We start from the raw sequence: 13,627 nt of genomic DNA on the forward strand, positions 1-13,627 counted from the left end.
ACAGTGGGCTTCAAGTCCCGAGGACATCACAATGGCAACATAGTAAACAAAAAAGGATGAAAAAAACAGAAATATTGCTTTCAGGTGTGACAATTTTGGAAGGTTCATATTTACTTTCACTGACAGCATTTCAACTTAGAGACTATTTGAGTGACACACAGGAAGCTTGTAGAATGTATACTCACATACTGAGCTCTCCAAAATAACCATTCAATCCAAAAAAGAATATATAATCTCAGATCATTGCAGAAAAGTTTCCTCTGAAATGATGGCGATCCCAGGTCCTTCATCACTGTGTTGCTGTTCAATATGGTGTTGTCTATGCCCAATCTATCACTTTTAGATATGCATTCAGAGCTATCATCCATATCCCCATGTTAGCAAAAGTGGCTGCGAAGTTTTGAAGGTGTGATGGCAGGTTTTGCAAGAGTTAGAAGATATCTGTGAGACACTTATGCCTGAGTGACATGGCTACAACACAGCAAAAAATGCACTGACAAACTATTTCATGCCCAAGAAAATATTGTTTATGAAGCCATTGTCTTTTGATACACTAAGCAAGAAGCAGATGAGACAATTGACCAATATTGCACACATTTGAGGCAACTAGACACCAAATGTGACTTCGGTAATGCTAAACACGTCGAACGGGAAATCAAAACACAAATAGTCAAAAGTTGTCTCTCCAATCAACTAGGCTGAAAAGCACTCGAGAAAGACAGAAAGCTGTCAGAGCTGCTGAAGTTAGCAAGATCACCATCGCTCTTAGAGTCCAGAGCTATTGAAGTTGAGGGTGCTAACGGTAACTACCACACTCTAAGTTCAACTCCTGTGAATACTATTCATCACTCATGTGCCAGGAAACCAACGGCAAAGCAACAACAGCCATCTCACAAATAGAGCTGTGACTTATCCAAAGAATGTTTCCATGTGGCGGTGCGAACCACACCGGACAGAGTGTCCTACTATTGGTAAATGGTGTAAAACCACTTTGCTTGTGTTTGTCGCTCATCAGCAAAATCAACTACTAAGACCAATACCAACAGAAAGATGTCATGTATGTGTACCACAGCAAAAAGGCAACAGAATGTAGCCAAAGTAGAGGAAGATGACCCTGAACATGCTTTTGTCCTCTCTTTCAGACACAACAAACAGCCACGTGTGACAGTGATCATTAGCTGCTCGGACGTAGGTGCTCTCATAGACACAGGAGCGCCTGTCAATGTCATGGGAGACAAAACATTCAACCAACTTCTCTGCAAACCAGGGAACACGAAAATTTTCCCATACAACAGTCCCAAACTGATGAAAATCCTTGGAACTTTGAAATGCCAGTCTCATTCAATGGCACTAGAATGAAAGCTGTATTCTATTTTATATCTGGAGAATGTGACACGCTAATCGGTTTCCACGCAGCAACAGATCTGCACACGATTGCAGTCACATACGCAATTCCCTTGCATAACAAAAACATTCTTGAACTGTATTCTGGTCGCTTCACTGGCATCGGCAAGCTGAAAAGTGTTGCATGCAAGCTGCATGTAGACCTTAATGTGCCCCCAGTTGCACATCAATGGCAACAAATACCATTTCATGTCAGGAAACAGACAGAGAAGGAACTTCAACGTCTATTTGACCTTGACATTATTGAGAAAGCTGGGGATGAGCCTACCCCTTCAAACTCACCCACACAAGTCGTCAAGAAATCCAAGAGTGAGAACCAGATTAGAATCTGAGTTGACATGCCATCACCAAACCAAGCCATACAATGAGAAAGACATTTGACACCGACAATCAATGATCTCATAGAGAAAGTGAATGGTGCTAAACACTTCACTAAACTTGACCACAATGCAGGCTACCATCAAGTCGAGCTTGCTGAAAAATCAAGATATCTTACTGTTTTCTCTACTCACATCGGTCTTTTCCGATACAAAAGGCTGAACTTTGGAGTCAGCTCAGCAGCTGAGGTATTTCAGCACTTGATTCAATCTGCACTTCAAGGACGTGAAGGCCCGCTGAACATCAGTGATGACATTCTCATCTATGGTCTCACTGAAAGTGAACTCGAGGCAAGCCTACATGCATGCCTATAACATCTCAGAGAATGTAACCTCACCTTGAATAAAGACAAGTGCTTGTTCAATGAAAGCAAAATGGAATTATTTGTTCATGTGTTTAGTGGTGAAGGAACATCACTATATCCACGGAAAGTTGAAGCCATTGCAAACACTGCAGATCCTACAAATGTGCGAGAATTCTGGAGTCTGCTAGGACTCGTCCTGTACTGTAGTTGCTTCATTCCTGGCCTTGCTACGTTATCTGTCCCCCTACATGATCTGACAAGAGAGACCAGCAATTAGGAATGGACTAAATCACACAAACAGGCGGTACACCAGATCAAACAACATTTGTCAGCAAGTTGCACAAATGCCTATTTTGACCCAGAGAAAACCACCCAGCTAGTCATGAATGCAAACCCGGTTGGCTTGGGTGCAGTTCTCGCGTAGAAAGACAACACAGGTAACCCATCAATCGTTGCGATGGCAAGTAGATCATTAACACCTGTAAAGCAACATTATTCGTAAACAGAGAGCGAAGCGCTTTCAAACACACGGATTATCTTACACTTTCATCTCCACTTATATGGAAGTGAATTTAAAGTAATAACCAACAATAGACCACTAGTGAGCTTGTTCAACAATCCACATAGCAAATCACCCACTCGAATAGAACGTTGAATACTCAAATTACAGGAGTGCAGATTCCATGTTGAGTATCAGCCAGGCAAGCTCAACCCAGCGGATTACCTTTTGCGACATCTGCTGCCGACAGTCAGTTCTACTAGTCGTGAGGAAAAGGTTGCTGAGCAACATCTGAACTACGTAAGCACGGAAACGGTGCCAAAGTCACTAAAACTAGCCGACATTAAAGTAGCAACAAAACAAGATGAGGATTTGCAACTATATATGGAGGCTATGGAATCACAAAACTGGAAAGACGTGATCGAGAAAGCATCTACAAACAAAATCGCTCACACACTGCAAGGTCTTCACAATATTCGAAATGAGCTGTTACAACCACATCTGATCTTGTATTATGCAACAACTGTATTGTCATAACATACTCATTGAGGGAATGTCTTATTGATATAGCACATGAAGGAAACCAGGAAATAGTCAAGATCAAACAACTCCTTAGGGAAAAGGCATGGTTCCCAAGAATTGACCGCATGTTAGAGCACAAAATCAATCAGTGTTTGTCTTCATGATCCTCTCAAGATGTCTGAACTACTTCCAGGTCCATGGATTGAAGTTCGCATCGATTTCACTGATTTGCCCACTGGTGAACACCTACTTGTTGTCACTGATGACTACAGCAGATTCCCAATCATGGAATTAGTTATGTCAACTTCAACGAAAGCAGTCACCCCAAAGTTTGACCAGATCTTTGCTTTGTTGGGAATCCCTCAAATGGTAAGAAAGTGACAATGGACCCCCCCATTTAACAGTGATGAATTCAGCAAATTTGTGAACTACCTAGGGTTCGCTCATAAGAAACTTGCATCCCATTGGCCAAAAGCTGATGGTGAAGTCAAGCGATTTATGCAAACGTTGAAAAACGTGATACAGCTACAGCTGAGAACAAGTCATGGAAGCAAGAGCAATATCGCTTTCTTCATAATTACAGAACGACACCTCACTCGACTACTGGAAAATCTCCAGCTACACTCATCTTTGCCCATCCTACGTGTACACATCTACCTGAGCTACTCTGTGAAGCTAATGATCAATATGTACTCAAATGCGATCAAAAACAGAAGGATCGAAAGAAAGTGCACACAGAGAGAAACATGAAATTTAGAGCTACGCTGCTAAGCCTGGAGATAAAGTACTTGTGAAACGTAATGGTCATATTGGAAAACATACAACCCAAACATCCAACCATTTTTTGTAATCAACACAAAAGGAAAAATGATCACTGCTAAGTGCGGTTCACAAATCATCACAAGAGACGCGTCATTCTTCAAAGCACTGAAAATACCACTCGCAAGCATTGAATCCAATTCTGGCATCGACACCTGAGACGAAGAACATGATTCAAATGAGACTACATCTGATGTCGGAAGATACCAACTTAATAGAATTCTTTGAGGAAGTGACAAAGTTGATTGATGAGGGAAGGGCTGTAGATGTCATATACATGGACTTCAGTAAGGCGTTTGATAAGGTTCCCCATGGTAGGCTGATGGAGAAAGGGATCTGTGCTGGGTCCACTGTTGTTTGTGATATACATAAATGATTTGGAGGAAAGTATAGGTGGTCTGATTAGCAAGTTTGCAGACGACACCAAGATTGGTGGAGTAGCAGATAGTGAAGGGGACTGTCAGAGAATACAGCAGAATATAGATAGATTGGAGAGTTGGGCAGAGATATGGCAGATGGAGTTCAATCAGGGCAAATGCGAGGTGATGCATTTTGGAAGATCCAATTCAAGAATGAACTATACAGTAAATGGAAAAGTCCTGGGGAAAATTGATGTACAGAGAGATTTGGGTGTTCAGGTCCATTGTTCCCTGAAGGTGGCAACGCAGGTCAATAGAGTGGTCAAGAAGGCATACGGCATGCTTTCCTTCATCGGACGGGGTATTGAGTACAAGAGTTGGCAGGTCATGTTACAGTTGTATAGGACTTTGGTTCGGCCACATTTGGAATACTGCGTGCAGTTCTGGTCGCCACATTACCAAAAGGATGTGGATGCTTTGGAGAGGGTGCAGAGGAGGTTCACCAGGATGTTGCCTGGTATGGAGGGCGCTAGCTATGAAGAGAGGTTGAGTAGATTAGGATTATTTTCATTAGAAAGACGGAGGTTGAGGGGAGACCTGATTGAGGTGTACAAAATCATGAGAGGTATAGACAGGGTGAATAGCAAGAAGCTTTTTCCCAGAGTGGGGGATTCAATTACTAGGGGACACGAGTTCAAAGAGAAAGGGGAAAAGTTTAGGGGGGATATGCGTGGAAAGTTCTTTACGCAGAGGGTGGTGGGTGCCTGGAACGCGTTGCCAGCGGAGGTGGTAGATGCGGGCACGATAGCGTCTTTTAAGATGTATCTAGACAGATACATGAATGGGCAGGAAGTAAAGAGATACAGACCCTTAGAAAATAGGCGACATGTTTAGATAGAGGATCTGGATCGGCGCAGGCTTGGAGGGCCGAAGGGCCTGTTCCTGTGCTGTAATTTTCTTTGTTCTTTGTTCATGAGAAAAAAATGCCCACCATACTTAAGTGATGATGTTACGAATTGAACTAGTTACGTTTGAGTTTATCGTTTACAGTTTTAGAAACAATCCATTGAAACATGCTATGTCTCTCATTTACTAAGTTGTGGAGGGATGTAGTGTTGTAGTATTTTGAAATTGCAATTGCATTGTGCATTGTGTGCTCCAGAGGCTGCTGTAGAATACACATGCTAGCAAAATTCGCTTCTCGGCCTTTTGGCTAAGATCAAGTGTAGTAGCTGTTCTTATCAGTGCTAACTTGGTTGAGAAGAGACCATGATCATTGCCTTTTGATTCTGGGGAAGATTTGAGTAAAATGGCTATAACCAATCTTCGAGCTTCGGGCCAGGGAGTGCGCAACACCATTCGGGTGGTCGTGAAGGACAAGGAAGGAGATGCACCGGTCGATCGCACCTTCTTCATCAAGAAAATTCTCTGCGATTGCTGCGGACTTCAAGCAACGGACGTCTTCTGCCTGCAGGATTTCCCCTGCAGTGGATACTTCGACGTGACTTTCCGGAACGTGGTGGGATGCATCAAGTTCCTGAAGGCGTTCAAGGAGAAAGGGGACCGGGCGCCACTGTCGATCCTCACAGCGGAGCCGCTCTTCACGCTTCCATCACAACGTGACCGGGTGGTGACGATTCACCTCTACAACCCCCATGTTCCGGTGGTGGATGTACTCACCTTTCTCGCCAGGTACGTCGAGGTGGCCGGCAGCAGCACTGATGTCAAGGACCCCTTTGGAATTTGGACCAGCAAGCAGCAGGTCAAGGTGACCTTGAAGGTCGATCCCAGTGGAGCCATCATCCACCCTCCCTCCAGCTTTGCTATCGGGGGAAGTCGAGGCTTCTTGGTCGACGCTGGGCAGCCCGGAGTATGCCGCACCTGTGGCAAATCTGGTCACGTGGCAGCCAACTGCAGCACGGTTGTTTGCAAGAACTGCAAGGAGGAAGGCCATCAGACTAAGGACTGTAAGCAGACTAAGTGTTGCAACTTGTGCGGTGCGGCAGGCCATCTCTACAAAACCTGCCCCAAACGCTGCCTCAGTTATGCTCAGGCGGCAAGATCCAAGGAAAGGCCGGGAGAAGGTTCGACGAAGGCATCCAGTGTTCTAAAGGAGACCAGCAACCTTCTCCGCAGTGAGGAACTTCAACCTGAGAAGGAGAAGGAGAATGAAGTGGAGGCAGCTGAGACCAGCGACCCAGCACCTACCCTGCGCTCGGAAACCCCTCCTCCACAGACAGAATCAATGGAGGAGGAGGCAGCAGATGGACAAACAGGTCAGTGGCAAGTGGTCCAGAGGAAAACCACAAAGAAAAAACATCCCAAAGCGGAACAGGCCACCACCCAAACCAATGGCAAGAGGAGGCTATCTTCTGAATCAGACTGCAACAGCTCCTCTTCACTGGACGGGGGAAGGCTGGAACGACAACCCCTTCAAAAGAGGTGGCAGAACTCCAAGGAGATGGAAGATAAAGCATCCCAGCCCCCGGGCACTGGAAGCTGTGATGGGCCCGGCGTGCCCCAACCCCAAAGCGCCACACATAACGACGTGGCTAACGCGTCTCAGCTCTGGGACACCAGGAGCAGTGATGTTTTCGAGGAGGAACAGATGGAAGCAGCAGAGGATAACCCAATCTTTGCTGCCTACAAGACTCCCCCGATGTTACCCCAGCGGAACTACCCTTGCATGAAAAACCAGGAGGGGTTTCTGAGCCCAACTATTGTGAAACAGCTTGCTCACACGATGGGTATGCAGGAACATCCCGAAGGATTGGGACTAGCAAGGACAAATGGAATGGGAAGCAACAACTAACTTTTAAAAAATGGGTGTAAAGATTGCTTCCATTAATGTGCGTAGCATTAAATCTACTACGCGATGTGTTTCAACCTTGGATTACCTCGACAAGGTCAAAGCCGACCTACTGTTTCTGCAGGAGTGTGGAATACCACACCTCAGCACCTACAGGCAGTGGTCGCGATGGTGGTCCCACGGGCCATCGATCTGGTCGGGGGGTAAGGATTGCCGTTCCTCCGGCCTGGGTATTCTGCTGCGGGGAGGTAACTTCACCATCTCCAAAGTTAAGGAGGTGGTGGGCAGTCGCCTCCTCGTAGCAGACGTAATGTACAACAATGCTCCGCTCCGGTTGATCAATGTGTACGCCCCGGTACAACGCAGCGAGCGGCTGACCGTCTTCCAGCAGCTCCCACTGCTGCTGGCGACGTCCAGGCCGGTCATCCTAGGCGGTGACTTCAACTGCATCATCGATGCGGCTGGACGATCTGGCAGTGACGACAGCAAACTGGATGCTACGTCCAGATTCCTAATAGAAACAGTTAAAGATGCCAAACTGCACAACGTCTTCAGCAAACCTGCAGACGGACCGCAGCGCAGATACACATGGTCAAGATCGGACGGGTCTGCCCGTTCCAGGATTGACTTCCTGTTTGTGTCCCGTCCCGTCACGGTCGGATCCACCGACGTCAAGCCGGTGTTCTTCTCCGACCACTGCCTCTTACTGGCCGACTGTCACTTACAGGACGACCAGCGGGTTGGCAGAGAGACGTGGAAGCTCAATGCTACACTGCTGACCCCAGAGAACGTTGAGGAACTCAAAGGGGATTACAAAGATTGGAGGACCGTGAAACACCTCTTTGAGTCTCCAGTTCACTGATGGGAAGCGATTAAGGAGAACATCAAGAGGTTCTTCATCCACAAAGGTGTTCATAGGGCGAGAGAGAGAGACAGAGGGAAATGTCCCGACTCCAGAAAAGTATGAAAAATCTGCTCCGGTTGCAGTCAATGGGGGTCGAGGTCAAGGAGGACCTCCAAGAGGTGAAGAGCCAGCAGGCCTCGCTCTTTGCCAAGGAGGCCTCCAAGATCATCTTCCGGTCCAGAGTCCGCTCCATCGAGCAGGATGAGACGTGCTCGCGTTACTTCTTCCAAAAGGTACACAGAGAGAGCTCTGTTATCAGCAGCCTGAAAGAAGAAGATGGCTCGGTAAAGTCTTCGCAGTCCGACATACTAAGGATCAGCAAATCCTTTTATGCTGAGCTGTATGACGCGAAGTCCACAGACAGCAGAGCCTCCCAGTCCTTCCTGTCATCTATCACAGAGGTCTTAGACGACGGCAGGAGGGAAAGACTGGACAAGCCACTAACTCTGGACGAGCTGACAAAGGCCGTCGAGTCCTTCGAGACGAGTAAAACACCCGGAAGCGACGGCTTACCGGTCGAGTTGTACTCGGCCCTGTGGGACTGGGTCGGCCCGGACCTGCTGGAAGTATACGAGAGTATGCTCCTGGCCGGCAGCATGTCAGAATCTATGAGGAAAGGCATCATCACCCTCATTTACAAGCGGAAGGGGGAGAGGGCAGAAATCAGAAATTGGCGGCCCATCTCACTGCTTAATGTTGACTGCAAGATTCTGTCCAAAGTCATAGCCAGTCGAGTCAAGTCTGCTCTGGAGTTGGTGATCCACTTTGATCAGACCTGTACTGTACCCGGCAGGAAGAGCTCTGAGAGTCTCGCGCTACTCAGGGATACGATCGCCTACGTACGGGATAGGAGGGTGGACACCTGCCTCATCAGCCTGGACCAGGAGAAGGCTTTTGACAGGATATCGCACACCTACATGATGGATGTGCTTTCCAAAATGGGGTTTGGGGAGGGAATCTGCAATTGGATCCAACTGCTCTACACAAACATCAGTAGCGCAGTGTCAATCAACGGGTGGGAATCTGAAAGTTTCCCGATCAAATCTGGAGTCAGACAGGGCTGTCCTCTCTCCCCGGTCTTGTTTGTTTGCTGTATTGAACCCTTTGCTGAGTCTATTAGGAAGGATGCGAGTATAAGAGGGGTGACAATCCCAGGCATCGGAGGCACTCAGGTTAAAACCTCCCTGTACATGGATGACGTCGCTGTCTTCTGCTCGGATCCGCTGTCCGTGCGCAAACTAATGAGCATCTGCAACCAGTTCGAACTGGCCTCGGGAGCCAAAGTTAACCACGACAAGAGCGAGGCCACGTACTTTGGGAACTGGGCTGACCGATCCTTTATCCCCTTCACCGTCAGGTCAGAATACCTGAAGGTGCTGGGGATATGGTTCGGAAGGGCCGGGGCGTGCACCAAAACCTGGGAGGAGCGAGTAGCCAAGGGACAACAAAAGTTGAGCATGTGGGGGCAGCGATCTCTCTCCATTGTGGGTAAGAACCTGGTCGTCAGGTGCGAGGCGCTCACGTTGTTGCTGTATGTGGCGCAGGTCTGGCCCATACCCCACTCCTGCGCTGTGGCAATCACCCGAGCCATTTTCCATTTCATCTGGGGATCTAAAATGGACCGGTCCGGAGGGACACGATGTTCAAATCTCTGGACAAGGGCGGGAAAAATGTACCCAATGTGGCCCTCATCCTGATGACCACCTTCGTGTGCGGCTGCATCAAGCTGTGTGTAGACTTCCAGTAAGCAAACTCCAAGTGTCACTACGTGCTGAGGTTCTATCTGTCCCCGGTGTTGCGAAGGATGGGCCTGGTCACATTGCCGCGGAACGCTCCATGCAGTTGGGCCGTGCCGTACCACCTATCCTTCGTGGAGCAGTTTCTTCAGGAAAACACCTTTGACCACCGGTCCATCAGGCAGTGGTCTGCACGGAATGTCCTCAAGGCCCTCCGGGAAAAGGAGACAGTGGATCCTGTCAGATGGTTCCCCGAGCAGACCGTCAAAGTCATTTGGCAGAATGCCTCATCACCAGAACTTTCAAACAAGCACCAAGACGTAGCTTGGCTGGTGGTGAGAAGGGCCCTCCCCGTCAGATCCTTCATGCACACCCGAAGTCTCGCCCCCTCCGCACAATGCCCCCGTGGTGGCTGTGGTGGGGAAGAGACAGTTGCCCACCTCCTCCTGGAATGTGTCTTCGCAAAGCAGGTGTGGAAAGAGATGCAGTGGTTTTTGTCGAGCTTCATCCCAAGCAGCTCTGTAACACAGGAGTCTGTGCTCTACGGGCTGTTCCCAGGGACGCACACCGAGACAAACATCAACTGCTGCTGGAGGACTATCAATTCGGTGAAAGACGCCCTTTGGTCTGCCCGAAACTTGCTGGTCTTCCAGCGCAAAGTGTTGTCCACCACCGAATGTTGCAGACTGGCACATTCCAAGGTCCAGGACTACGTGCTGAGGGACTCACTAAAGCTTGGGGCAGCTGCAGCAAAGGCTCAATGGGGAAAGAGCACAGTGTAAGGTCCCCCCACCAAGCTGAACTGAGGGGCTGGATCCATGGGAAACCCCTCGAACTGTATCGGGAAAATTTTGTGTGCTGTAAATGTAAAAATGTATATGGCATGACAGTGAAATGGAAGGGTTGTGAGGCAACTCATGATTGTATAGAAGGAAACTGATCACCTTTGCACTGTTTGTATTTTTTGACTTGATGCTGTTTTAAACTGTTTGGGAATGTAATTTTTACAGATTTTTATGAATAAAGTATATTTTGGGGAAAATAAATGCTAGCAAAATTAAACTAAAACAGACAAAATAAAAAGAGAAGCCTTTATGTTCATTTGCTGCAGTCTTTTGTCTCTCTGTCTCTGCTTCCTATCTTATATGAAACTCAGATAAACCTCACTCAAGTCCCGAAGACGTCACACAGACCTGCAATTCATCCTGACGGTGGGATCGGAACCTGGGAACGGACATCCTGTCTGTTAACCCTGTTTCTCTCTCTCCATAGATGCTACCTGATATGCTGAGTATTTCCAGCATATTTGCTTTTAGTTAAAAAAAAGGATTTAGATGGATATGACACCTTTTGTGACATCCCAAAGCACTTGATAATCAATTAAGTATGTTTTGAAATTTTATTCACTGCTATAATGTCAGAAATGTTGCAGCCAATTTGCACATGCAAGGCCCACAAACAGCAATGTGATAATCTGTTTTTGTGGTATTAATTGAGGGATAACTATTGGGCAGGGTACTGGGGATAACACCCCTAGCTCTTCATCAAGTAGTTCTGTGGGATCTTTCACATCCACTTCACTATCTCATTTGAAAGACAGCATTACTGACAATGTAGAACTCCCTCAGTATTGCTTTGGAGTATGAACCTAGATTTTTGTGCTCAAAACTCTGGAGTGGGACTTGAATCCATAATTTTCTGACGCCAAGGCAAGAGTACTACTCATTGAGCCACACCTGATATTGTGCTATTTTTGACTTGTTAATACTTGATGCTAAGATTAGTTGACATAAATTGGAAATGTTGAGTAAATTTAACAAGGCTGTACTCCCAGTGTCAAGTCATACTCGATCAGAGCACAGAACACAGATAATTCACTAAACATAGAATAAAAAGAATCATAGAAAGTTTAAGGCACAGAAAGAGGCCACTTGGCCTATCATGTTTGTGCCAGCCGAAAAACGATCCACCTATTCTAATCCCACCTTCCAGCATTTAGTCCGTAGCCCTGCAGATTACAGCAGGTGAGGTGCATATCCAGACTCTTTTTGAATGAGTTGCGGGTCTGTGCCTCACCTATCCTTTCAGGGAGTGAGTTCCAGACCTCCACCACCCTCTGTGTGAAAAAGTTTTTCCTCATCTTCCCTCTAATCTTTCTACCAGTCTCTGTAAATCTATGTCCCCACGTCACTGACCTCTCTGCTATGGTAAATAGACCCTTCACCTCAAAATTTTGTACATTTCAATCAGATTTCCCCTTAGCCGTCTCTGTTCCAGGGAGAATAACCCCAGCCTATCCAATCTTTCCTCATAGCTGCATTTTTCCAGTCCTGGCAACATCCTTGTAAATCATCTCTGTACCCTCTCTAGTGCGATTACACCCTTTTTGTAATGAGGTGACCAGAACTGCACACAGTACCCAAGTTGTGGCCTAACCAATGAGTTATACAGTTCCAGCATAACCTCCCTGCTCTTGTATTCCATACTTTGGCTAATAAAGGAAAGGATTCCATATGCCTTCTTAACCGCCTTATCGATCTGTCCTGCTACCTTCAGGGATCTGTGGACATTCACTCCAAGGTCCCTCACTTCCTCTAAACTTCTCAGTATTTTCCCATTTATCGTGTATTCCTTTGCCTTGTTTGACCTCCCCAAATGCATCACCTCACACTTCTCCAAGTTGAGTTCCATTTGCCACTTTTCTGTCCATCTGACCAGACCATCAATATCTTCCTGCAGCCTACAGCTATCCTCCTCACTATCTACCACATGGCCAAACTTTGTGGCATCCTCAAACTTCTTGATCATGCCCCCTACATTTACGTCCAAATCATTAAAGTATACATGGAGGGGCTAATCTGTGATCACCACTCCTGTTGAACAAGGCTCCATGTCAGAAGCTTAGCATTACTGAATTTAGTGTTGTGTTCCAGCCTGTAGTAGTTTCATATTTCATCTTGATCAGAATGCAAATTTATCCATAATTTAATTTGAAATGTAAAATTTCATATCAATTATGTTTCTGTTACTTTGAATGGGGATTCAAAAATCAGCATAATGTTTGCCCAAATCAAACTACCATCATGAAAATGAGAATTTACAATATTCCTGGTAGAAAACAAAACCAAAACAGCATCCAGCATTTTTAAAAATCTATGTCTTTGTGTTTAGGTTGTAAAACAGTAAGAGTTATGGTTCACACCCTTCCCAAACTCCCAAAGAATGAGTCACTGCCACATTGTAAATCCTAAATGATATGTAAAGTTTATAGGTTCTATAAATCTGTAGGGCAGTTTTAAAATTTGAGATAATTTATAACAAGACTGATGAGAAATGTAGATTTATGATGCAGTTTCCCTCCAGATTGCCCAATGTTATGACATATGGTGCATGGTGGATAAAAGGTGAACCCAACATGGGGATATTCCTTCAATGTATTGTGTGTAGTACAATTGCAGAACCATTTATGGAGAATTATTTCATGATTTTAGAACATATAACACAGAGAGGAAGGCCGGAATTTTACCGGCATTAAACGTGTCTCTTCGGAGGCGTCCGGATGGTAAAATGAAGCGCGATGACGTTGGGCTGTGTCCCCAGCGTCATCACGCGCAGACTCATTTTACCAACGTTGGAAGTCGGGCTTGAGCGAAGCTGCGCTCGCCGCCCGACTACAAGTAATTGAAAGGTAATTGAGGTCGTTTACAAAGCAATTGACTACAATTTTACATCTGAGGTCTGATTTAACGTCCGTAAATCGGCTCGTGGGGCGTGTCGGCCAGCCGGCAGGTACATAAGGGCGGCAGGCATTGATTCAGGAGGAAGTTGAAAGTACAATTTTCAGTTCTACTCTGAAATAATTCTAATGCTATTTGTATTTCCTGACAAGGTGT

General features: G+C 46.3%; 1 pseudogene; it reads left to right on the plus strand.

The window, feature by feature from the left end:
• The first annotated feature begins 5,478 nt into the window (after positions 1-5,478).
• On the plus strand, positions 5,479-5,609 carry LOC137369488 (U2 spliceosomal RNA; annotated as a pseudogene).
• The last annotated feature ends 8,018 nt before the right edge of the window (positions 5,610-13,627 follow it).

The sequence above is a fragment of the Heterodontus francisci genome, chromosome 4 (assembly GCF_036365525.1).
Source record: "Heterodontus francisci isolate sHetFra1 chromosome 4, sHetFra1.hap1, whole genome shotgun sequence".
Taxonomy (NCBI): Eukaryota; Metazoa; Chordata; class Chondrichthyes; order Heterodontiformes; family Heterodontidae; genus Heterodontus; species Heterodontus francisci.